This window comes from Camelus dromedarius, chromosome 4, assembly GCF_036321535.1.
Source record: "Camelus dromedarius isolate mCamDro1 chromosome 4, mCamDro1.pat, whole genome shotgun sequence".
In the NCBI taxonomy this organism is placed as follows: Eukaryota; Metazoa; Chordata; class Mammalia; order Artiodactyla; family Camelidae; genus Camelus; species Camelus dromedarius.
The window spans coordinates 43124471-43151075 of NC_087439.1; the positions used below are offsets into that span (position 1 = coordinate 43124471).

General features: G+C 36.4%; 1 protein-coding gene across 1 annotated transcript in view; it reads left to right on the forward strand.

The window, feature by feature from the left end:
- B3GALT1 (beta-1,3-galactosyltransferase 1) overlaps positions 1–26605 on the forward strand; it is a 515937-nt gene that overhangs the window by 127819 nt on the left and 361513 nt on the right. The gene's annotated exons all lie outside the window — the stretch shown is intronic.

Consider the following 26605-nt stretch of genomic DNA (forward strand, 5'->3'; position numbering starts at 1 on the left):
ATACCAGGTTTTCATATGAGAAAATCGGTAAATCAGTAAGTGTTAGTCTTTACCGAGCTAAAAGCAATTGAGTTAACATCCATGGACTGAATCCATGCTGCTCTCTAGGCAATGCTCAGGCCTTACCCACCCCTGAGGATCCAGATGCACATACAAGAGCCTGCAGATTGTGCATTCCTGTACCTAAGACCAAAGAAAGAACAGCAAAAAGTCAGGGAGATCTCTCCCTGGAGAACGTGTTTCAAAACACCAAGCCTTTATTCCAACTTACTAACTCCATTTGCAAGAATTTCATGTACTTAAGTTCAACATTTCCAAATTGAAACTTATCCACTCATGGGCTTCCATGCATGGGACATTGCATACATTCCCTGTGTCCCATGGTTCCCCTGGATTGAGAGCTTCTAAAAAATATGCTCAGACATTGGACTTTGCAGAATGCGGACATTTATGGAAAATTCTGGCTCGATCAAGGTCAGTTTTTAGTGTTTTGCCAGACTTGGAAAAATAGGCCTAATACCATTTTGGAGGAAAGGCAACTTCCTTATTTCATATATATGTATATGAAGATGTAATACATATATGAAGATGTAATGCATATTTCATATCTAATATATATTTATATAATTTTTAGTTTTATTAATTTTAGTGGGCTTTCAAGATAGAGAAGCAAAATTAAAATGCCATTGCTCTATCATCTTAAAGAAGAATTCAGCTCTTTGCTTGTAGCAGATCACTCTAAATGCTATACTCTTAATAAATATCTTTAAAATCATAGAGTATGGAATGTTGAATTTCCTTAAAAATGAAGTCCAGCCAACACATACACGATCACCTGATTTAAGGCAAAGAGACCATACAGCGCAATGGAGAAAGATGATCTTTTCAATAAATTGTCAGATATAAGAGAAATGAATCTGACCTCCAACTCAAACCATACTTATAACTCAATTGCAGATTAACTTCAGATCTGTATATCATAAGTAAAACAATAGAACTCTGAGAAGAAAACATACAAAACATCTTCTGGACCATGGAAGAGGCAAGGATTTCTTAAATAAGAAAACAAAAAATACTAATAATAAAGGAATAAGAAAAGATAAATGGGACCATATGAAGATTAAAAACTCTGGTTTATTAAAATACCACTAAAGAGAGTGAAAAGGCAAGGCACAGACTGGGAGTATATATATAATAGAATATAACATAACATAACATAACATAACATAACATAACATAACATAACATATATATATAATGTATGTATTATATATATTTTATATATATTGTATATAGTTTCCTAGGTCCAAAAGATGGAGGTGAGTGAAGGGAAGACTAAGAGACAAAGGCATTTGTCAAAGAGGGAAGACATTTCCTTAATAAGCCATTGGAAAAGAGTCAGACTTCAGAAGGACTGGCTCATCAACTATAAGCCCATCAGGTATCTTACTGGAAAAGAAAAAAAAGATGTCACAGAATCCTCAAGGTTACCAAATTTATGATCATGGTGGGAGAGTAGCATCTTTTCCACTCAAATGAATATTATATCTGCAAAAGGTCAAGATATATCTTAAATCAGTATTGCTAAAGTCAGGGGTTAAGTTGTTTTGTTAGAGTATGTAATACTTAACGTTTTTATTTCTTTGGGGGATTTTAGTTATTCAGAGTGACCTTGTTTTTATTTTTTGTTGGAATTCAAAGTGCAGATCCTGGTTAGTATGTGATGTGCACACTTGTCCATAACGGCAGTAGGATGAAAGGTCAGCTTTGCATCCACTTAAGAAGTTTCTGCACAGCAGTATCTCAGTTCATAGAGATTGTTGTGAAAAGCAAGGGTTTAGATCTATTACTGGGGATTTTAAAATACTATATGCTTCATGAGGGATATAGGTATATTAGTTAAAATGCATTTTTGCTCTAAGGAAAAGAAAATACAACTCAAACAAGCTTAAGCAATATTGAGAATTCTAGGGTCTCTATTAACTGAATAAATTCAGAGGTGGTTCAGGAAGCGAGTTCATTTCTCTGATCGGTGGCATCATCGGGCTCTTTACTAGATGGTCCGTGTAAGCTCCTTGTTTCACGTTTACGAGTGGATCAGAGGCAGAGAGTAACTTTCAAAATGTGGCCTGTACTTCAAGCTGCTTTCCCAGGACCCATTATCAAACCTGCCCTTACCTGTCTTTGGCCTGAAATCTATGATACACTCATTTCTAGAGTAAGTCTTTGTTACCAGGGGAATGGCCCTGACTTAAGCTGGCCATTTTGAATGAATCACTGGGGCAGGTGGCCTTGAGTTACTCTAACTTAGCCCAACAGTTCTCAAAGTGTGATTCTTGAAACGGCAGCATCCGTAGCACCTGAAAACTACTTTAAGTGTAGTTTCCTGGGCCTCATTCTAGACCAACCAAATTAGAAACTGAAGGAGAGTCCCAGCAATCTGGATTTTGTCAGGCCCTCTGGGAGAGCCTCTGTAAACTTGAGAACCATTCTTTGACTGATCAGAGGCTCCATTTAGAGCTGGAGTCAAACCTTCAAATGACACAGCTACTAGTTAATCAGAAGAGTGTGGAAAGGTAGTGTAGATATAGCCATAAAGTCAGCCACATGCAAAATATATGAAGCATGTTTTATTTTATATTGAACTTTTTTCAAAAGCATTATGTTTAGTCTATTAAAGTTGTAAAATGTCTTGGAATGTATTCTATATGAGATAAATGCTCATTTGTTTTGATTAGTTTATTTTACTTTGGATTGTAATCCTTTTAGGTGATTATAGGAGTTACTTTATTTAATTGTGACCAGGTTTTTAATGTATTATATTTAATATAGAGAATAGAATAGAAAATGGAGTACACCAATGTGAAATTTTGATTCAAATGTATATCTACACATGTAAGTCTGTATGTGCCACTAGGTTGTAATATAACATGCTTTAACTAGCTGTCTGGGGATAAACTGCTCTGGTTTATAGCTTGTCAGTTTCCCCCTCCTGCCCATAGCAGATGTCAAGCTACCAGTGTGACACCATTGACGATGGAGTTGGGCAAGATGCAGAGTCTACACCCTGATTCAGTATTTTTAACCCTGAAGATATAATGACCTCAAGAGCCTATAGTGAAATGTTGTAAAATAATTAGAAATGGACACATTTTGGGTGTTTATTAACTTTATTTTTAATATAATGTGTTTGATTTTAAATGATATAATTTAATGTTTGATAATGGACATTTTTAACAACTGTTTCACAACATTCCTGGAAATGTAACAATCAGCTCTCATGAACCAGCTCAGGTACACAGTTGGACTGTGCCAGAAAGGTTGTAAACCACTGGCTTAGGTCATTCCGCCTGTTTACTGCTGACTCAAAATTTATGAGAGAAAATGACAAGTGAAATAAGCCATTTCAAGACCTTTATCCTTTGCTGGACTACCTAAGTTTCTCTATTAAAAGAAGAAAATCTGATTTCCATCCACTCATCTTTTCCATAATCAAATTACTTTCTCCCTAAAAATGGGCAGCTGCATCCATCTTTGTCCCAATACACTGATGAATTGGATTCAGGCACTGAAGGGAAGAGGGGAGTTGAGAACCATCTGATATCCAAAGGGTGGTATGATTTTGTGTCATTAACTTTAGTGAGGAGACAGGAAGGATAATAATTTAAATGCCATTAGCTTCTGTTACTGGATAATGCTCACTGTTCTAAGGATTCCTTCAAAATAAGCTTGTCTCGTGGTAATCTTTAGCTCATGATAATGTATTATACAAATAAACAAATACTAAGCACTCATTTTGCCTATGTATCATCTCTCGTATTTCATATGAAGGGTATCAAAGGAAGTACTTTATTCAGGAAACAAAATTTCAGATTTGACAACAGGATAAGTGCCATATAAATTTGTTCTATGTCACTTTTCCTCAGAGTTTTTTTGAGCTCATCAATAATAAAACAAATGTAAATTTGTTTTTGAATGAAATTCTATTTCCACATCAACTTCTGGAAAACATAAGCCTTTCCCTCAAGGCAAGCTTGAATCCTGTCTTCTTTGCAAAATCGTTCCTCATGACTTGCCCTAGTTTTTTTTTTTTTTTTTTAATTTTTCTAATATCTATTATACTTACTGTCTTTGTGGCAAAATTAGACCTCCATTGTTTTCTCATTACTATCTTACTTTCACTAAATCTTCTTTTAATAGAGAAGCTTAGGTAGTCCAGAGAAAGGATAAAGGTCTTGAAATGTCTTATTTCACTTGTCGTTTTCTCTCATAAATGTTGAGGCAGCAGTGATGTTATGATTTATAGGAGCAGCTTTTACTTAATTTTGTCCCCTATCAAAATCCAGAACATAGTGGTAGGCAATGCCTTTTAAAATTTATTAGAAAAAGTGTGAGTTTCTGCACATGGGTTCAGAGTCATAGCTCCCAAATATTACTATTAAGTAACATATTAGTAGTAGTATTTAGTGCTTAATAATACTAAGCACTATTTCAAATATTTTACATGGATTATTCATATAATTCTTACCACAAACTCAAGGTGAAAGTAAAAAAATTGTTGCATGATCACATAGTTTAAGGACCAGCACCCACGGGAAGCCAGACTAAAATCTGTACCCATAATCATTGACTCCAGCACCTCACACACAGAGATGATTAAGAAGTAGTGGCGTGTTTCAGATGTCTGCCAACAAGAAATCCAACACTGATGAATTTCCATGCTTTTAAGATGACATAAAAATGGACTTAAAAGTTTTGGAAGTTCTGTAAGGCTAACTCAGTGGAAGACATGAAAATGACAAATCTAAGAGCAAATATGAGGGGATGCATGAGAATAAACTCTGAGTAATACAGACTTTGATTTGAGTGAGAAACAAAATACGTATGGTAGTCCATTAAAAACGTACTATAAAGACAGCATTTATAAGATCAGACCTGACACTTTAGAACTATCATTCATGTCTTTGGCAAGCCCTGTCTAACCCAGAGGACCTGAGCAAGAGCTAAGACAAGCTGCACTTTGGACTGGGCCAGCTTTTCAAAGCTCTGCCTTACCCGGGTCTGAGAAATGTAATTATTTCATCTTTAATCTGTAATGTAATTTCTAAGGAGAGTCAAACTGAAAGAGATGGGCTTTCTGGAACATAGTTACCTTAAATGATTTATCTGAGGAATTCATTTCTAGAAGCCAAGAGTCCTGTGTGATTTTTTTTTAAAGGATCTCTTTTTATTTAAAATAATGATTTGAAAAACCCAAAGTATCAGAAGGATAATCATAGCATGCCTTTATTGCACTGCTTTAGCTATTTCTTAAAGGAGATAACCTGAAAATAAAGACAATTGAAATGCAAATTCCTAGCCTCAATGAAGTAATCATCCTTCCTTTCAGACAGGAATAAAATTTATACTGCTTAGAATGGACTATTTTTTCATTGTAGGAAGATAAAATTGTTTCCTGCAGCAGATTTTATTTGGCCATCTGAAAGTTCCATGACATTCCAATTAAGAAGAAAAATATAATCTAACCTATTTCCAGAAAAAAAATTTTTTTGAGTGCTAATAATGGCCAGTCCTTGTCTGCTGAGGAGAATCAGGATTCATCCCATATAAACGTGATAAGGCAACATAGGGTAGGGGCTACGAGGCGGAGTGAGGGTCAGGGGTTGAAGTCAGATAATCTTAAATTAGAAACTGAGCTTTTCTGATTATTAGTTGAGTGACTCTAAGTTACCTAATTTTTCCTAATCTCTACTTCCAAATCTCTGACGTGAATATGAATGGAAATACTGATTCAAAGGGTCATTATGAGAAATAGATTCTCTAATAGATATGCGGTGCTGAGTGCAATAAATGAAAGTTACAATGTTACCGTATAAACTCAACACGCTCCTTTTCATTCATGTATTACTCCCAGCCTAATTGATCATGGGAACATTTTTGAAATTTGTGTTGGCATCCTGGTCCATTCTACTCAATTTTTTATGCGTGCTAAATAAGATACTACTTTAAAGTATCCAAATGGTTCTTGAGAGAGAGGGTCTTTTAAACATACATACGTACGTACATACATATATACGTACGTACGTATGTATGGACGTAGGTAAATAAATACCTTATTTTCCAGGCAAGGCATTCCTACAGTTACTTTGGAGTTCCCTGCTAACTGTTCTATTTCAGTCCTTTGTATGAATTTAAGATTTTTTTCCATTTGGAAATATGAGGAGGAAAGTGTTTAAGAAATATTTAAGTTATTAAGAAAGAGGAAAGTATTTAAGAGAAAAAAAATTACTCCATTGAGTTTGAGTGTATGTGTTTTTCATAGGATTTAAAGTGTTTGTTCATAACAAGATCAAAGATGTGTATATTCGAATGTATTTCAGAAAGAATTCCAGAGAGCAAATATAATTTATTTTTAATTATTGAAAACATCGTTCAGTAATTGAGATTGAACTGTGAAAAGGAGTAGTGCCAAGTGATAAAAAATAACTCATCTCACCTGAAGGGAAAGTGGCACTTTAATGAAGACGTGACCGGACTTTTTCCTCCTCCCCTCCTTAAAGTGATTTCTTTCCATCCAGCCTTTCTCACAATGACCTTTGTGAAAGGAAAGCTCAATGACATTGCCTGCAGAAATCATCTGCTGCTTCTAAGTCAGTCACTGGTTTTGCTTCAAGGCAAGAAAACATTGCTCCCAATCATACCTGAGTGTGCTGTCTTCAGAAAGCCTCACCCTCCTATAAATGCAACCCCATCTCTTACAGTCAGACAGAAATATTTCAATGAATTCCTCAAAGGAAAATGTCACCTGTGGCCCATTTTCACTGATATATCCAGCAATCTGTGTGTGTATGTGTTTTTTTTTTTTTTAAGAAAAGAAGTAAGATGCTAAGTTATCAAAAAAGGAGGCAATGCATTTGAGAATCAAATAGGGATAGATTTAGTATATATTAAGAAAAATTAGCATATTATTTATGAGTATTTTAAACAGGATGGTCTTGGGGAAAAAGGCTATTAACTTGGCCTCAGTAAGCTGTGTACCTTATATGTAAAATTATTAAGTACTATTATATTCCTTTATATTAAAACATGATACTACTATGCTGTAGCACTAGGCTTTTGGATGTGTGGAAATTCATCTACTGTTCCCTTGAGTCAGTCTAATGAGCAGAAGGGATAGGACACATTCTGGAGATAGGAAGGGAGGCATGCTTAGCAAGGAAAAAGCCAAAGCTAACTGACCCACTCAGGGCCTCAGTAGCATCATGCATCTGTACCTGAGCTAGTCTGTAAGTGTTCTTTGTTCTGGGAAAAAAAGTAAGAAGAAGAGTACAGAAACCCAGGTATTCCCTTGGCTTATTACTTAATGCAGGGCCTCCCCCAGGCATTGCTTTTGATAGCACGGAAATAGTCTTCAGCAACCGTGTTGAGCAATGGCATTACTTAGTAGTGCAGACAGTAAAGAACAAAAATGCCACATTAAGGTTCTCAAGGGACAACTGCCTTGTTTCTTTGAGTGATTATTCCCACATGTTTGTAAACCCTGTGTTGTAAACTATTGGCTGGTTATTCTTTTGTCCTGTCAGCCAGAGTTTTGACATGATGACATGTGACTGGCAGGGCTGTGTTCCTTACAGGGGTTGGGAGCAGAAGGCCATTCTGTGGTCAAGATAATAAGGAGAGAAATAAATTGGCTTTTAACTCCAAACGCCATTTTGTGTGGCATTTGTATTTTGTTTGTCAAAAATATTTGTTTTCCACACTGGAAAAAAGCTGTCAATTAAGCAAATTAATTCAGCTTCCACTTTGTAAATTTGATACAGTACACAAGTAGAGTATCTAGGGTATATAGTAAGAAGTTAATGTATTCATTCATTCAACAAACATATATTAAATGTCCAGTATATGCCAGACACTGTTTAGGGCACTGGGGTAAAACACAGATCCTGTGTTCATGCAGTTTACATTCTGGTGGAGCAAAGTAGACAGTTAATAAACATCCAAACAAATACACCTTGTTAGTTGGTGATAGGTGCACGGTGAGGAGGTAGAAAGGGACGGAGAGTGATGCCATTTATTGTTCAATGGGAGACTCAAAGACATAGCTTTCTAGAATGATGACAATCTTGGGAAAATTCTATAGACTACTGATTTTCACAATCTGAAGAACTGTTACAAATATTTTATGACTTTAGGTCTATGATAAATAATTTTCAGTATAAGTTACTTTTGAAAATAGCCTACAGAATGGTATTTTAATCAAATCTATTCAAAATCTGACAGAGGTACTATGCAAAAAGGTAGTTACAAACTATTCTTTCTGGTAACATAAGTGCAAAAATCTTACCCCAAATATTAGCAAGCCAAACTCCATGATACGTAAAAATGATAATGCATAATGATCAAGTTGGATTTATTCCAATGATGCAAGATTCAGAAATTAAATCAATTTAACTTACCACATTTACAAAATGAAGGAAGAAATGAGATGTTCATCTCAATAAATACAGAAAAGGAACTTGATAAAATTCAACATTTCTTCATTATTTAAAAATAAAACTCTTAAATTAGTAATAGGAAAGTTTTTCCCAATCTGACGAGTGTTTCTGACATTATACTTAATGATGGAATGCTTACTATTTACTGCATAAGATGAAAAACAAGGCAAGGATGCCACCATAGCCATTTCTATCCAGCATTGCACTAGAGGATCTATCCAGTGAATAAAGTGAAAAGAAACAACTATAAAGGGATTAGAAAAACAGATGGCATGGTTGAATATGAAAACAGGACAAAAGAATCTATGAAGAAATTATTAGATTAATATGTGAATTTAGCGAGATCTCTGGACTTGAAGCCAATATTTAAAAAAATGTATTTTTGTGTAACATTGTGGTGGATTTGAAAAGATAGTCACCAAATACACACACACACACACACATGTGACATGTACAAAAATTTTGTTATAGGTTGAATTATATCTTATTAAAAAAATGTTCGACTCCTAACCCCTAGTGACTTTATTTGAAAATAAGGTCTTTGCACGGTAATCAAGTTAAAGTGAGGTCAGTATGGTGGGCCCAGTCCAATATGACTGATGTCCTTATAAAAAGGAGACATTTGGACATAGAGACAGATACACATAGAGGCATCTATAAGCCAAAGAACATTAACAGACAATTCACTAGAAGCCAGGAAGAGACAAGGAAGGATTCCCTTGTAGGTTTCAGAAGGAGCATGGCCCTCCTGATGGCCTTTAGAACTGTGAGATAATACATTTCTGTTACCTTAAAGTCACCCAGTTTCTGGTACTTTGTTACAGTAACCCTAGAAAACTAACACAGTTCTTCTCAACATTACTTGTTTATATCTAAAATATGTGGAAACAACCCAAATATCCATCAACAGTAGCGTGGACTTTTTTTTTAGGGGTTTAGTCACATATTAGAATAGATGTATTCATGCATTGGAGTAGGAATAAAAATGAAGAGACTACTGCTCCCACCACAGATACAGATTGATAGATGATTGGTCAATAGCTATGTTAGGTCCAGATATAAAAGAAAAAAAAGGTTAAACTAATCCCTGGTGTTGTCAGAGTAATGATTACCCATTTGGAAGAAACAGGTAAAGGTAAAGCGTGATTTGAGGAGACAAAAAGAGGTCTTCTGTGGTGCTGCTGCTCCTGAAATGGTCTGAAACACTCAGTCTGCAACTCGGAGAACTGCAGAAGCCACATCTATACATAAGCTGTTTAGTGGTATTTTGAGAAGCAGCACAGTGTAATCGTGAAAAGTGGGGACGCTGGAGCCAGCCTATCTGAGTGCAAAAGCCCAGCCCTACCACTTGCTACCAGGTGACTCTAGGTAACTTACTTCTCTGTGCTTCGGTTTCTCATCTGTGAAATGGGGATAACGTTATCTGTCTTAGGGCATTGTTTTGAGGATAAAATGAATTAAGACTTTGAAAACATTTAGAATAGTGCCTAAATATTTATTTAATATGTATTTATTTAGTATATACTTATTAAACAAATATTTCATATATATTTATGTTTAGTATATATATTTATTGCATATTTGGTATTCATTTATTTCATAAATAGTGTCATGGAAAAACAAAGTTTGAACTATGGAATTTTGAAATCTCACGCTTAGAAGTAAATTTTTAGGCTGTCTGTACAAACTAGTTAGTAGACATGGGTACACTTAAGCATTAAGCCATACGTGTGAGCAGATATGTTCATGATAAGAACATTCTAAATCCTAATAAAATGTGTCTCAAATCACTATTGATAGTAGTGGGAATGTGATCTAATAGATACTTGTAATCATTGTAAAATGAAACGGTTAAAAATATTATCTATATGGAGTTGAGACTTTGATAACATACTGTCAAACTGTAGTTATCTCCCTAAAAGGATGAAACTGTATTGGGAAGCAGTTTCTAATTATCATTCACATTTTTAGATATCAATATATGATTTAACTTAATATGTGTGATCATTAAAAATTGAAGACAGCTAAGAAAAAACTAGTGTTAGCATTTAAAAGCAACTAGCCTTGTGAAAATTGTCAGGTATTCCTGTTTCTTTATTAATAGCAAATTGTATAAAATTATTTCTGTAGTATTTGCAACAAAAGACTGTCTTTCCACAGTGTTGATTCTCAAGAATAGAATTTTTTTCCTGAACTCTCATTTTGTCCACTTTTAAAAAATTAACTCCCATCATGGTAACTTTTCTCTGAACTATAATCCTGATGTATGTTCATGAGTTCCAGGACCAAGTGCTCAGCAGTACGTCGCACCAGCTTCAAACCCAGTGTCTATTTGATTCCTGCTTGATCCCAAAGGGAGTTTAGTTGATGCCATTAATTTCATAATGCCAGGAAGGTCCATTAAGTTCACTGGTATAATCACCCCAGAGAATGGGCCCATTAATCATTTTCTGCTGTCAGAGCAATCCAGAAAATACTGAAAGTTGGTTAACTAGTTTTTCAGGGTTCTGGCAATCAAAAATAAATAGAAATAGTAGTCTGAATATGTTCTGTCTTCTTTTTCTTTTATTCAGAAATAGATTTTAGTCTCAGCATCCTTACTTTAGTTATAGATAGACATATAGATTTATTTGTAATCTAACGCAGTTCATTGGAATGTTGTAAATATTTGGATGTTAAATAATACTTCATAGAGTGATATGAGGTTATTTTAAAACTATAATAGCTATTAATTATTCTGCCTTCTTTTAAAAAAAAATGTTGATATCTAAATGGCAGTTGGAAACAGAAGGAGCTAGAGAGGGACTGAAGCTCATCTTTATGAGTTGAGGTTGCCACCACCCCCATGATCTCCAGTGACTGCCCAGTGTCGTGAATCATTCAACCCATGTTGAAGACTTTACAGTGTCACTGAAGAGTATGTTCACCAGTCTTTTAGTTTGACTTTGTGAGATATAGTAGACCAGTTTATGGGAGCTAATTTCTATTTAAAGAACTTTGAAAAGCACTGAGGAAATCCAAAATTAAAAGTAATCTCTGTGCTTACCTTTCCATGGAGCTTGAGCAGTGTCATATAGCTACTGTCCGGGAGGATTCAGAGCCTGTGCCTAAGGCTTCATTATTCTGCATAGAAAATAGGCTTTGTGGCTTTTGACAGCTTGATATTTTGTTATCCTTTACACAGGTAGGAAAGAGCAGGCTGATTGAAGAGATTCATTATAATGTAGTTTCAGCTCCTTGATCCTGTCCAGTGGGGAAAAGTGAAGAAGAATCTGCTAAAAATAGATAAGCAGAACATGGGGTAAACAAAATGAGGAGACCCTTTCTGGTTTGGGTTTGTTCCCTGAAAAAGCCTGTGGGGACTGTTATTTCTGAACAGGTCTTGCTAATTAATTAGCACATATTAAATATGTATGCATTTTGAACATAAAAATCGACATTTGGTTCATTTATGCCACATAAATAGAGCTAATACTTGGTGGGAAGACACATTCCTGTATACAGATTATCCTTTCAGAGATGGAATAGTTTTATCCCTTCAAAGTTAGCTGAAAAAGAAAAAAAAAATCGATATACCAAACTCCATCTTCTAAATTACTCCCATTGAAAATGAAAGATGTGTTTGGAGTTGAAGATTTAAGAGAGCAGATGTAGAAACTGAGATTTTGGCAACCTCTGTCAGAAACTAATGAGCTTTGGGGAAATCCAGCTGATACGAAGTTTGGGTAGATTACTGTCAGGATGGTGGGGTGTCTAACACCTACAGTGAACTGGCTTCAGGGTGGCACATGGGAGCTGACCGGAGGGAGCCTTTCCAAGTTACTTATAGGATTATTCAGTATTATAAAAAAAACTACCTAGTGTAGTATCATGCAGTATATCTAGAATTTACATTCCTCTTAATGTATACACCACACATACTCCTTTTGAAGCAGGAGTAAAAGTGTATAGTTAATACTTTAGACTCTTGGTGGGTGCCTTACATGGTCTTTTAGTCACCATAAAGCTATGGGTGGTGTTTCTTTCATGGTGTCTGTTTAGGCTATGCCTATGGGTGCTGTCCAGTTCAGGGGCTCTCAGCGAGGGGTCCAGAGCCTTCAGCCAGAAGTTAGACAAGTAGAAGGATAGTATGAACCACCCACCATAGCAGGAGGAAGTACTCGCAGACCATGAAGGTCGAATTCTTATACTCTGTAGTAAGGAACTCCCTTTCTGTGATTGGTTCTCCTAGTGGTTTTGCCGTTCACTTCCATGCTATGATTGGCCATATACAAACTAGCTAATTTCAGTGTGTTCAGTGCTTCAGTGTGTGTTTCAGCATGTTTTCAAAGAATAAATGTAATTAGTGCACGTTTGACTATGCTATTCCTACACACCTGGCTGTAGGTTTTATAGGATATACAAATTATGCAACCTTTAAACGTTGATGCTGATACGATGCTGTTATGGGGCTTCAAGTCACAGTTCATCTGTACACATTTTTCAGGTACTCAGTCCTACTGTCTCAGTGTGTATCTGGAAGGGAGAGGAATAAAAGTAGAGGTGGAAGATATTAACAAGAATAAGCAGGAATCTCTTTGCGAAAGACTGTAGCCCCCAAGTATACTGGACCTTTCCAAACCATCTCAGCACCCTCCCAACTCATGAGTCTAAATCCAGTGTTTCCCATAAAATCTACTCTCACTGTGGGCTCTACCTCTTGGGTCCAGTGGATCTAGCTTGGTGATTCACACCCTGCTGAGGATTCAATGACTTCCCATGAAACGTTAGAATAATATTCAAACCTCTGATCATTGTCTAAAAGGGCCTACACAGGTTTACCCCTGTCCACCAAAACCCTCACTCTTGTCTAGGAAACACTCAGGTGTTCTTTCTCTTCTCTGAACTTTGCAGACTCTCCCTGTTTCAAAGACTTTGCCTTGTCCTTGCTGCTGCTTGCTGTGCTCTTCCTAACTCTTTATTTCTGTAACTGAAATAGAGCCTTTATTTGGCAGCATCACAGGAGCAGAGCTGTCAAATGTTAAGTGAAATATGGTGAAAAATGGCAATGATCTGCAGTGATGTCAAAATTTCAATATTTTTGGAACTCATGAAAAATGGCCATATACATGTGATATAAGTGTCTTTCCTATTTTTTGTGAAAAAAAAATGAATGTTAAGTCATTTTCTATGTGAAACATTAAAATTGCCCAAAGCAATTTTTGCCTGAATTTTATTATTATATAATTAATGAAGACATCTGTATCAGGCACATTCTGTATTCAGAAGATTTAAGGAGTTCTACTTAGGACCTTAAAGTCTGTTTACAGAGGCTAGTTATTCACAAGCTCAAATCTTAAATTCATTCTTTCAAGCATTAAATATTTATTGAACAACTACTATATGCCAGCCACTTTTAAAGTAGCATACTACATTTTAAATTATCATATAGATTCTAAAGAAAAATGACCCTAAGGAGCAGACACATTGGGAATAACTGGTAAAGATAGTTCATTTTCCTAAAAACATTACCTGTGAATGTATTATGGGCCCATCACTGTGCTTGGCACCGAGAATATAAAATCCATGATTTTAAGAAGTTTGTACTCTTTGGTAGAAACAGACTTACGTTACTTACAATAATGTTAACGTGTTAAATGTATAGTGGTAGTAAAAACAAAAAAAGGAAGCCGGAGTAATCAATGAATGTTGAGAGATGTGGCGGTGGGTCAGTCGGAAGCTTTTCCAAGAGTATCTGAGAGTATTTGAGTTTGGGAAAGAGAAGAAACGCAGATTATCTGTATAGAGTGTTCCCAGCCTTTCCCTCCCGCCTGGAGCTAAGGGTAGTTTTCTTAGTTTCTTTCCCTCCACTGCCTTCCTAGAAAGAGTCTCTGATCAGTTCTTTGATTATGCAAATCAAATGAAGGGAGAAGGGGAATACAAGAGAGAACCAGGACTGGAGTAGTAGCTTAGGGATGATATAAGAGGATGAGTAAGGGTTCCTGTTGTATTTAAGGAACATAATAGGAGAGAAAAGTGCAGGCTTTGAAAAATGCGGCTCTTAGACTATGTATCACATTCATGGGTTCAGCAGTGTAACTCTGCTGGCGTAAGGCAGAGCAGTGCAAAGTAATGGGAGCTCAACTCTGAGACTAAACCATATGAGACCCAGAAAGGTAAGTAGATATTTACTGGGAAGACCAAGAGGGATGACACCGGAACAGAGAAACCAGGATGGACAGAGGCACAAACATGTGAAAGAGCACAGCTTCTTAAGTGACTCTTAAAAAGCTTGGTACTAAATATTGGACAAAGGGATAGGGGATGTGACAGAATGGGGATGTTAGTATATGAAGCTGTGTCTATGGGATACACCACTGCAATATGAAAAATGTCTGAGCAGTCAGCTGGCTCATACTTCAATAGCTGTGTTGACTTACTGTTTGCGTTAAATTGCCACTCTGGCCACCTGATTTGCCTTCTCATTGACGCAGCCTGACTCATTGTCTGTACCACACGGTTGCTTGTGGAGAAATGCTGACGTGAGGTTAGACTGGATTTATCGGTCTAGAACATGTGCAGTATCTTTTGGTATCATCCCCCCCCCCCCCCCGCCTTGTGTTTCACTTCTGTTTATTTCACAGTTACAGTCTGGCAAAATTGTGTTGATACAAACATCGCTTCACCCCTGTGAAATTGGTTGTGTTGTCTCTTGGCTGTGTTGTCACTGTCTTAGCTCCAGAGGTGGATTTAAACTGAAGTTAACCAAAGCTAAACTTCAGGGCCTGTCACCTGCATGAGCCCATTATGTACAAATCTGATTTTTGACTTGTAATCTTGTCTTCTTTTCTTTTCCTGAGTTGTGTAAGATTCAGGCCCCATAAAACCTGGGTCTGCTGCTGTTATCTCAGATACGAGTGATGTGGCACAAGTCGAAATAGCTGTCAACAGTACTTTAATCAGTTCTTGAAGCTACATTATAGGTTCTTATTATCAGTATTTGATAGACTCCTAAAATTTGATGTGATTTTGACCCAGATGTTAAAATGTAAATTATTCATCGTGTAGTTTGCTCTCCAAAGGGAGTACATAAATGTGATTCTAAAGTGATTCTAAAAATTTTGAATTGCCAATTTAGGTATAATTACTGGATGATGGAAGATTTTTGTCTCCCCATAATAACAAATATACATGGTATGCATTGTAAATATCTCATCAGATTTTTTATATGTTTTCTTAATCAACAAAGGTATTAGTTTGCTAGGGCTACCATAAGAAAGCACCACAAATTGGATGGCTCAAACAGCAAAAGTTTGTTGTCTCAAAATAAAGGAGCAGCTACAAGTCTGAGATCAGGCTGTTGGCTGGATTGGTTTCCTCTGAAGGCTGTGAGGAAGGATGAGTTCTGTGGGTTTGCTGGTCATCCCTTTTGTTCCTTGACTTCTGCTTCATCACCCTCGTCTCTGCCTTCCTCTTCGCATGGTGCTCTCCCTGCCATGTGTGTCTGTCCAAATTTCCCCATTTTACAAGGACAGCGGTCATACTGGATGAGGGGCCCACCTTGCTCCAGTATAACATCATCTTAGTTTGTTTCATGGACAACAGCCCTGTTTGTAATAAGGTCACATTCTAAGGTACTGGGAATTAAAACTTCAACATATGAATTCTGGGGGAACCCAGTTCAGCCCATAACAACACGTGATAGTAAATGGATCAGAAAAAACAACATGATATTCATGTAGTTGTCTTGCTTCTACTGTGGACAGTGCTTAGAATTCAAGTTAGCAGCAGCCCTAGGTATTTGTATTGAGTGGATACAGCCAGAGTCAGGACAGCTACAAGTATCGAGCGTTTTTTCTAATGTCAATGGACATAGTTATAAGTATTTACTATTTTCATGGTTCAAAGTTCAGAAAGTATTATATCTTGCCTAGTAGGTTGGGGCCTGAAGTCACTTCAGTTGTGGAGACTGCAGCTTTACAAAAGGAACTGATATTAAAAGATATAAAACACAATCCTTCTTATTCCATTAAACCTCAACTGCCTCCTGGGTTTTTCCTTTAAGGAGGAATAATGTTGACAGTTTTGAAATTGTTGACTGTTTTAGGGTCTTAGTGTCTTAATAAAACATTCTGTGCAAAAGGCTACTCCCTCATTTAAAAATATAGGCACGCCATTCAAAATAAAATTTAGAAATTGTATCCTCTGCACTGTTCACTAAAATAATGATGCCCTTAAATTTTTGAGCAAAGTTGAGCAATTTATTTCACCACCTGCAATCCGTATTTAATTTTAAATGATGAAATGGAATCACTTAAAAGAAGGAAATTAAGGAGGAGGAGGTGGAGGCAAAGACGAAGAAAAAAAGGGAAAGGGGGATGACCAAATGTGAAGAAAAGAAAAAAAGAGAAGACTTTCTTCTGACTTTTCAGAAGCCTTAAGTAAGTGTTGTAGTTCCGTAAATAATTCTATCTGCAGAAGATAAAAGAAGCAGATTGGCCAATTACTTTGAAACTGTTTGATCACACTCATGTTTTCATTAATTATTCAAGCTTTAGGAGTCATCAAAGAATCCTAATGTATAACTCTGAAGGAGGAGCCAAAGATAAGATGCTGGCACATGCTTTTTATGTTTAAGATATGACCACTTATGAGCATATGTGCTTTTGAGTATTGGGTTGATTTAAACCCTGTACCTGGGAAGAAAGTTGATAGTTCAGCCTTTTAGAAAAAGAGAAAAGGCATAAAGAAGCTTAGAAAGTTGTGTCAGCAGGTAGATCTAGAGGTACAGGATGAAATGACGTCCTTGACGTTATATGACCCAGTCTCAGTTCGCCCCCATCGTGCCCACATCCTTGGTCCGGCTGCACATCTGTTGCTCCAGGCCAAGCAGTGATTGACCATATACAATAATAGAACCTGAGTCTTCAAACAAAAACTAGCCACAAGAACAGTTTAGGAATCATCAGAAGGATGAAATGAGATGAACAGACAAAAGAAAGAGGCAGGGTGATGGCAGGGAGATGCTATAATAATGTGAAAGTGAGTTCAAAGAAACATTTTTACGAAGTCTGTAATATACTACTTCAGTTTTATCCCGATTGTAAGTTACCAGACCATTTTATGGGCACTATAATGTCACTAGAAGTGCATGTCCAACAAAATAATAGAGTGCATTACCAATTCTTCTGTGATGACCACTGCAGAGAAGCTGTTATGCCCATTTGTCAATGTACCTTGGTGTCTAATAGTAGTTTTCAAGAATGGATGGTGTGAAAACTATTCAACATTTTAAAGATACCATTTTTCCTTGTACACATTCTATCGAATCATCAGTTTTGAGTACATCTTTTTGTCCACCCATGCCTTTTCAGTCAGCTGGTTGAAAAGTAAACAACAAAAACACATTGTGAAAGACAGAAGAGAAAGTACCAACATCGTGTGAATGGCATTTGGAAGGTCTGTTTATTGATTTATTAATAAGTAAACATTAAGATGGAATGTTACACAAAATAGCACTTCAAATTAGGAAAATCTGCTTTGCAGTAAAATAGCTTACAGGTCTGAGATAGTAGTATTCATGCCATTATAAAGAATTTCTTTACAATGGGTAAGTTTAACAAGCTCTTTAAAGCACCACCTCCGATGTTGTTTGTAGGACTATAGGTATGCTTCAGAGATACTGTCCTAGAATCAGGATGGTCTGTGGTTGCTTCTCTGTCATCTGCAGTCTTGGCTGTATTTGACTTCTGTCCTATGGGCATTGACAACATAGACATTGCTCTGTAAGCCCATGGAGTTCTGCTGCTGCAGACTTAAGCGCCTGTTGGGCTTTGTACTGATTTTGTGGTCCTCTGGGACTTAGCAGCACCTTCCCTCTGACCCCTAGCTAGAGCTACACATTCTACAAACTTTATTCAGCTTTGGAATCCCCTCACATCAAACTATAGCAGCGTTAGAGCTGGCAGATAGCTAGACATGAGCAGAGAAAGTGGGGCACAGGCCAAATGGCAAGAAAATACATCTTGTAAACAATGGAGGTCCTTGGTCAGACAAAGAAAAGCAGGAACCTCCAGACTCATAAGAAACCACACATTTTGGGTTGACAAGTGTCCTGGAGGCAGATAAAGAGAGGTGGGACAAGGAAAGAATCTCCGGCATCCAAATGTAACCTTTTGTACCCTCATTGGAATGTAACCTTTTACTTATTATGCCCTCATTACAACAAAATTAGCCCTACAGGTTAGAAATACCCATCATGCACCGACACCGTGACACTTCCAATCAAACTATTAAGTAAGGACAAAATCCCCTCCTCCCCTCAGCACAATGGAGCTTGGATGAAAATCAGGAAATATGACCCCAAACATCTCCCTCCCCAGTGAATATTTTGCCCATTCATTTTTTACACCCCATATAACCAGCTTGCCGAAGAAACTCAATGCAGCTACTCACCTGAGTCTGCCCGCTGGCCCCGTGACAGCGTACTGCTGCTTACTAAATCCTTTGCTTTCTTGACCTCCATATCTCGTATCTGAATTCTTTCTGCAATGAGACAAGAACCTGTACTCTGGTAACGGTAACCCTTTGGGCTTACTGATTCTCAACGTGTAACTCAAGTTTCACAATCATGGTCTTGAGAATTCCTGCTATTTCCTTCATACCTCATGAGAGCTGAAGAAAACTTGGGTAGGAGAGGGTCCACCTCAGGCCTCTCTGCCTAGATCTACCTGGCTGACTTTTCTATCTTCTGTAGCTGACGGGTCTGGTGATCAAGATTATTTTCTTCTCAAGTTCTGGAGTAGGTGTGGTGTGAGTCACTGGCCTGAGAGTTACTGTGTATTGGGGGAATTTCTGTCACCCTCACTCTCCAGTTTCACAGTCGGTTCAGGGAACAGAGCCATCCATAATACCTCTACCCTTTTTGTTCTTTTCCTATCTCTTTCCCCTTTTCTAGTCCAGAGAGGATCTTTATTTTTATCACCTCACTATTTTATAGGAAAAGTGCTCCCATGGCATCTCTTATTTTTTTCCACCCTCTCTATGGCCTAAACCGTTGTTTCAGATCCTCTAGGATTTGGCTTTTGATCCTTAAATTCAAGCTTTTGGAATTTTTTTCTTCTCAAGCTGCTGGTACTTGCAATTCAAAGCCATGGTTTTAAAGGCTATTGTCAGCGCTGTTGACTTACAAAGGTCAAATTAATTGCTCAAAGGCCAAAATTGTGATTCTTTGTTCTCTCTGAATCAACCATACCCTGAGGCATAGAGAAAGAAAATCCTCTTTGCTACTTACATATAGTAGAAAAGTGTAACTAAAAAAAAAAAAAATTGGAAAAAATCAACCCTTAGTTTAATAGCAAAATACTCCACTACAGGAGGAAATCCACAGTGGAACAGAATGATAGGTGCACGTGTATTTATCTATGTTTGCCTATCTCTGTCAGCTAAAACAAAAACCAAACTAAATGTGCTGCTTATGTGTCTTTGTATTCCAACCTAAATCATGGTCTCCATTTCAAATACAAGTAACTGCCAAAATGTTTTTGCTGCGTAAGCTATCACTGAATCTGTTTTTAAAAATCTTTTAACATGAGCATGCTGTCTTGGTTGAACCCTCTTAGCTATAAACATTATTGAATCATTGATTGAATGCCTGCTGTATGCCAGAAACCAGGCATCATTAAGTGAAAAAGAACAATGGCTATGTCCCTAATCTACTGAATGCTGAGAATTCCTTGGTTACCAAGTGAATATCAAGAATCCTCAAGCTTATATCCTGTACAGTAGACTCTCCCAAACTCTACCTTTCCAAGATCAAAGCCACACCTGGAATCTTCACTTGTTCTGTCCAGTGGAAGAGTTAACTGTGTATTTGGTGTTTCCTTCTCCACCACTAGAGAGAGCACTTTGTTCGATCCCCAGAAGAGTTAACTCGGGATACACAATTTTAAGGCAGAGTTCTGTAAAAGGCTCTTTTAAATGAATAATACACAGAAATAAATGTGTTTTAAAATAATTGAAACATACTTCCTACCTAATAGCTACCATTTCCCAAGACGCAACTGGTTTTTAGAAGAGTAGAAAATGACTATCAGTTTAAACAACACAAATTTGGTTATATTTCCTTTCTTCTTGGGTTTACAGTGGATACAGCATAAATCCATCAATCCTTGCAGTCCTGCACTAATAAAATAATCTCATGGTCTGAGTCTAATATTACTAAACTTAAATTAATAATACATCGAAATCTGAAGAGATGAATGTTATTTTGTAGCTACACAGGGGAGCTTTCAGAGCTCCATTAGGACTACATGTTTTTAAAACAATGACATTTATTTTGAGCCTTCTTTATTCTTATAGTACATGATCTGATGGGAAGTCGGGGTGAATTAAAGACGATCATAAGATTGAAATAAATCAACTCTTTCAGGATACCAGAGCTTTATCTTTTAAATACTAAGTTTCCACAAATGCACAATTTGACTTATACATTTTCCACAATTCTGTAGGCCACTAATTCTTAAACTTATATAATATGTAGAATCTTTCCAAGGGAAAACAAAAACAAGGACAAAAATTCTTTTTTTTGAAACCCCGTATTAAATCATTTTTATTACAGTGTTACTTAAAAATATGCAAACATAAAACAAGGCATAAATGCCTTATGCTTATACCTCTTACAGAATGTAATTACAAATAAATACAAACAAATCTACAAATCCAAGAAATTCAATTTCACATTATTGGTTTTTAATGTAATAGGAGATGTTTTGTGAAAATGAAATGCCTGTTCATCATGTAAATATGGGATTGGCTTGCTAGACACAGATTCTTGTGTCCAGGGTGACAATACAATATACAATATAGTGACAACTCTCCTATTTTGTTTGTAGAAACTCTCTTTGTATGGTGTCGCCATTGGCCTTTTTCTATCTCTGCTCCTGCTGATATTTCTTGGTTTGAAAATGATTGTATTTACAAACATGGACACTGGGTTCGTATGAGAGTACAGAGTTACAAGATAGCAGTCTAGAAGAATCACTTAGGTTATTTTTTAAGTTATTATGGGAAATCAAAGTAGAAATCTAATAAGTATGTTATTAAAGGTTAATTTTAAAAGAACAAGCTCAAGATTTTGTTATATAAATATGAAAAACACTATCAAAAATGTTATTTAACTCAGTTTTAATAAAGAAATTCATAAGGTGTTATCAACTGGCTCAGTAGAGAATTTAAAAATACTACACATATGTACTTGAGTCAGGAATATTGAAATGAATCTACAAATAGATGCAAAACTGGCATTTTACCCTAAGGTTAGAATGAGAGAAATCCATTTTCCCTCCTATAGGAGGAATTTGCAAATCTTTGGATAAGTACCATTTTAATTGCTATCAGTTATCTATAATTTACAGCTTTGTAAAATAGCGTGAATTGCCCTTCAAAGAATCAGATAACCAAGAAGGGTGTGCCAGATGGTACCCGCTTTGCATTAGAGATACTTTGTCTTCTTTTGGTCCATTTCAGTTTTTCACAGTTTGTCCACCCAGTATATTTAAGACGCTGTGGAACCTATCCATGAACCTCTGTGGAAACCTTGAAGATGTCCTCAGCTCAGCTGTCTTCCTTGAGAACCCACCTCTAGCTGCAGGGAGATGCTTCATATGAGCCCTTCATCCTAGAGGAATACACAGCTCTTCCCCTCAGATGTAAACACCTACCAACCTGTTCGGATGAGTTAGATGTCTTCTAAGGGAAGAACTGTGATAGCTAATCCCAGATCTTTTACACATGAAAAATTTGCCCAAGGGCAAAGAGTTAAAATGATAAGTGAAATCTTCAATAGAAATGATTAAGCATTGTTTTCCTCCCTCCCTCCCTTCCTTCCTCCCTCCATACCAGGTATTGCATCAACTATTCTACATCTATTATTTCATTAAATATCATAATAAGCATATAGGTATGTGCATATAGGTATGTGAGAAAATTCAGCCTGAACTTGCCACATGGTAAATATTAAGTTAAAGATTATTAAAGGAGAAACAGGGCAAACCCAAGCATGTTAAGTATTTAATTAAATCTGCAACTAGTAATCAGGACAGGACTTTAAGGAGTGGTTTCGATGATACATGTTGTTGTCCCAAAGTTAGATGCCCAGTGGATACTACAGAACACAGCATTGTTCTTCCCACCTCCTCTGGGTAACTGTGTCCAACCTACATTTTGTTTATAGCCCCATGTATACATTTGTCATAGCACTTGCCAAATGGCACTAAATTCTTTTTTGGGTGTGTTTGTATCTTCTTACATTCATCGCCTAAGCTGTGAGTTACTTTAGCGGAAGGGCCATGTTTTATTCATGTGTCCTTGGGGACTTGTACAGTGATTGGTACATACCAGGAGCCAATTATATGCTTTTGAACTTATTTAAGGTATGCATATACAGTAAAGCTAATTCCTAAAATTGAACCTCTGGAAAAATTCTGTCTTAAGTCACTGGTTCCCAAGATTTTATTTCCTCTTTCAAAATGTTTCAGTGCTGTTAGATTTTAGGGTTTAATAGATTTGTTAAACTTGTAGCTGCTTAAAATTTACTCTACGGACTTAAACGGAAAAGGAAACGGACAGGAAAAGAGTTGTCTTAAAATTGGATACAAGCTTGCCAACCATGTCATTGTGTGATATCTTTGAGAGTTAGTGGGGAAGAAACCTGTGACAATGCAAAACCTGTTAGAAATCATCTAGAATTTCGCACCACAATTATGTACCCAATGGATGGGAATTGAGAGAGTCTTAAATGCCAGTCTTTAAGTTTCCTTCAAATCTCACACGCTCAATACCACATTTTACCTTAAACTATTTCTTAGAATACCAGTGAATATCAAAGAATGACTAAGGAACCTGGAACACCGAGAGCTGATATTCATGTTGGCAGAAAGAATAGAAACCAAAACAAAAGTGAGATTGGAGAGTGAAAATTGGAAAAGTAGAAGGAAAAATTCCACGAAAATTTTGGGAAAATGCTTCATTGCGTTATCATCAATTATTTGGTTGAAGAATAAAAATAAAACATAGGTTTTTTAAAAACCTTATTACTTGGTCAAAATATATGCACTTCTTAAATATTAAGTAGATTAAAGCTACAGAAACAGGAACCATAATTCCTAATCGGCAATAGAGCATTTCTTTTGAATTTATCACTGACCAGAGTTAGAAAGTAAAGTGTCGGGAAGGGATAGACTGGGATTTCAAAACTGTAGAATAGATTACACTGTATAGCACAGGGAAATATACACAAAATGTTATGATAACTCAGAAAAAAATGTGACAGTGAGTATGTATATGTCCATGAATGACTGAAAAATTGTGCTGAACACTGGAATTTGACACAACATTGTAAAATGATTATAAATCAATAAAAAATGTTAAAAAAAAATGTTAGGAGAACCTGGGTGAGATATATGGACATTCAACAACTTATGCAGTTTTTCTTCAAGTCTAAAATTAGTTCAAAATAAATTCTAAAAGGTTTAAAAAAAAAAAAAGAAAGTAAAGTGTCATTCCACAGTTTCGATTGCAATCTGACAATATTTTCTGAAGGTAGATGGACTAGCTGTCATGATGGAGAGAGTTGTCTAATATTCCAGTAACTTCTGGATGTTAGTGGCCATTTTCTGTCGTACCCGTAGAATGTAACCTAAACCCTAATTTGCCTGGTCAGAGACTGGGGAGGATAGTAGAGACTGGTAAGAGATAATGTGTGGATGTTTAACTGATTAAATACAAAGCATTCATTATCCATTATGGCCTTGGTTTAAAATAAGCTTCTTATTCCATAGATAACTTTTGAACTATTCACTGTTTCTAGCATGTTTTCTCTTAAAGCAGTCTTTTAAAAAATCATTTTGGTTTTCTCCTGGACAGTTTCACTAACTAAATAGTACAGCCCTCCTTTGAAGGCTTGCAAAGCAATCATTTAATTATATGGTTCATGTTTTATTTATTTTTTCACTTTTTAGTTCTATCCTTTCATCTTTTTTCATCTTATCAATGGCTTCTCCCATTTTGGAAAGAATTTTGGACAAATAGACTAGAAAGCCATAAAAAGGAACAAGGTGATTTATTTTTTTATGCCAGTTAAGCTAGGGAAAATTTTCATATGCTTTAAAAATTGGATTGCCCACAGAGGGACCTCATTTAATAGTGTTGGGGGGGGGGTGAGTGGTGGTGAGGCAGATGTATTTACCTGAAAGCATTTTATATTGGAATGCTGATCTGTTCATGGTTACACTCTGTAGATCAAGTTCTGCACCTGTCACAAGCTTGTATTTATCGCGAGTGTGCATAATGCTTCTTCTTGGGAAAGCCTGCAGATCCCTCTTTGGCAGTAGAGTCACCAGAAGTAGATGTACCTGTTTTCCCAGCTGGGATTTGCTCATGGGAAAGAGGGTCATTTAACACCATATTATCCTCATGGACAGCTGTATATATAAGCTCCCCTAGGGTGTAGAAGACCTAAATTTTGTTTGTTTTTTTTTTAAAGAGATTTCAGTGTCCAAATGAAATTTGACATGAAAAGTATTTTGATGTTTTGATTCAGTAGATTTAGAGGATGTATAGGCTTGGTTTAATAGAAAAACATTACTTGGTTTACTTTGGCCTGATCCCTCTAACAGCTTTTGATGACTCAGCGGACACCAGTATTTTCCACTCATATTAGCTTGGGGTTTAGCATAAAATAGTTCATTCTGTTTTGATGCAAGTCCTTAGTTAAAACATGGGCCTTGTCTCAATGATCCAGCCATACTCTTTTTTTTGTGCATTTTATTTGTCTATTTTCCCCCCGCAGACTCTAACCTCTATAATAGGGGTTCTGTGTATTTTGCTAACCATTATTTTCTCTAGCTCACTGCCACTGTGTTAGCTCTGGATGTATTTGTGCTTAATAAACCTTTGTTAAGGGGATGCTTAAATGAAGGAATGAAGGATTGTTTTTCAGTGACCAGAAAGGGGGTAATGACTCCTTCTTATAGACTCCCTGATTCAAAATCATTCCAGAAATGAGGAATCTCTTTGAGTTTTCTTGTTTTTGTTTTGTTTTTTAATGAAAGTATACTTCACTTACAATAAAATGTAGATTTTATGGGCACAGCTCCATAGAGGTTTTTTTTTTTTCAAGTCCTTATACTCATATAGCTGTTATCTCAACCAAATACAGAATTTTTCCATTATTCCAGAAAGTTCCCTCATGCTACTTTCCAGTTAATCTCTCACAATCACTGTTCTGATTATCACCATAGCCTCCTTATTTTTGTCTTTTCCAGAACTTTATTTAAATATAACTATGAAGTATGTACCTTTTTTTTGTCTGTAGAAATAAGATTAATAAGGAAGGACCATGTTGTTGAAAAAAAACACTACTATACGCCTCTCCTTGGAGGATTTATTGAGCCCACCCTCCCCAGTCTCCAACCATTTGCTCTTAAGCATTCCAAAGACAAACAGAATAAGATCCTTACAAGTGGAGTTCAGAAGTACCACCCAACTTATATCATTGTACTGTGAGCCTCCATTTGATAAATGAAGTCCATCAATAATAATCTGAATAACCCTAACATTAATAATCTATTAATCTAATGTTAGTCTATAATACATAATAACATTAATATTATACTATGTTAATAAATAATATATTATTTATTAGGTTGTGACAAATAATCTAAATAATCCTAACCTTTTAGAGCTGGGAACACAGCCCATCTTCCTGACTTCTCTGAGCGTTGCACAGAGCACACTGTTGATTTCACTTATCTTCAAGACAGTTCCATGGCTAACCAACATGTGCGTAACAGGTGGTAGGGTTAGGGTTAGGGTAGGGGTTAAGAAATATTAGATATTGCCTCCAGAGGTCTTCTTTAAAACATATTTTCATTAAAAAATGTAAAAAAATAAAATAAAACATATTTTCAATAACCTGTAACTCTTTGGGGTGTAGAGGGTGGTTTTGAAGTAGAATTGCAAAGGAGTTTTGCAAAGAACCATAGTCAGTTTGCAGGCGGTGGAAAGAGGCTTGCCAAGTAAAGCCTGTCGAAAATGGATTCATCGAATTAGAGCAGTCCACAATCGACTGC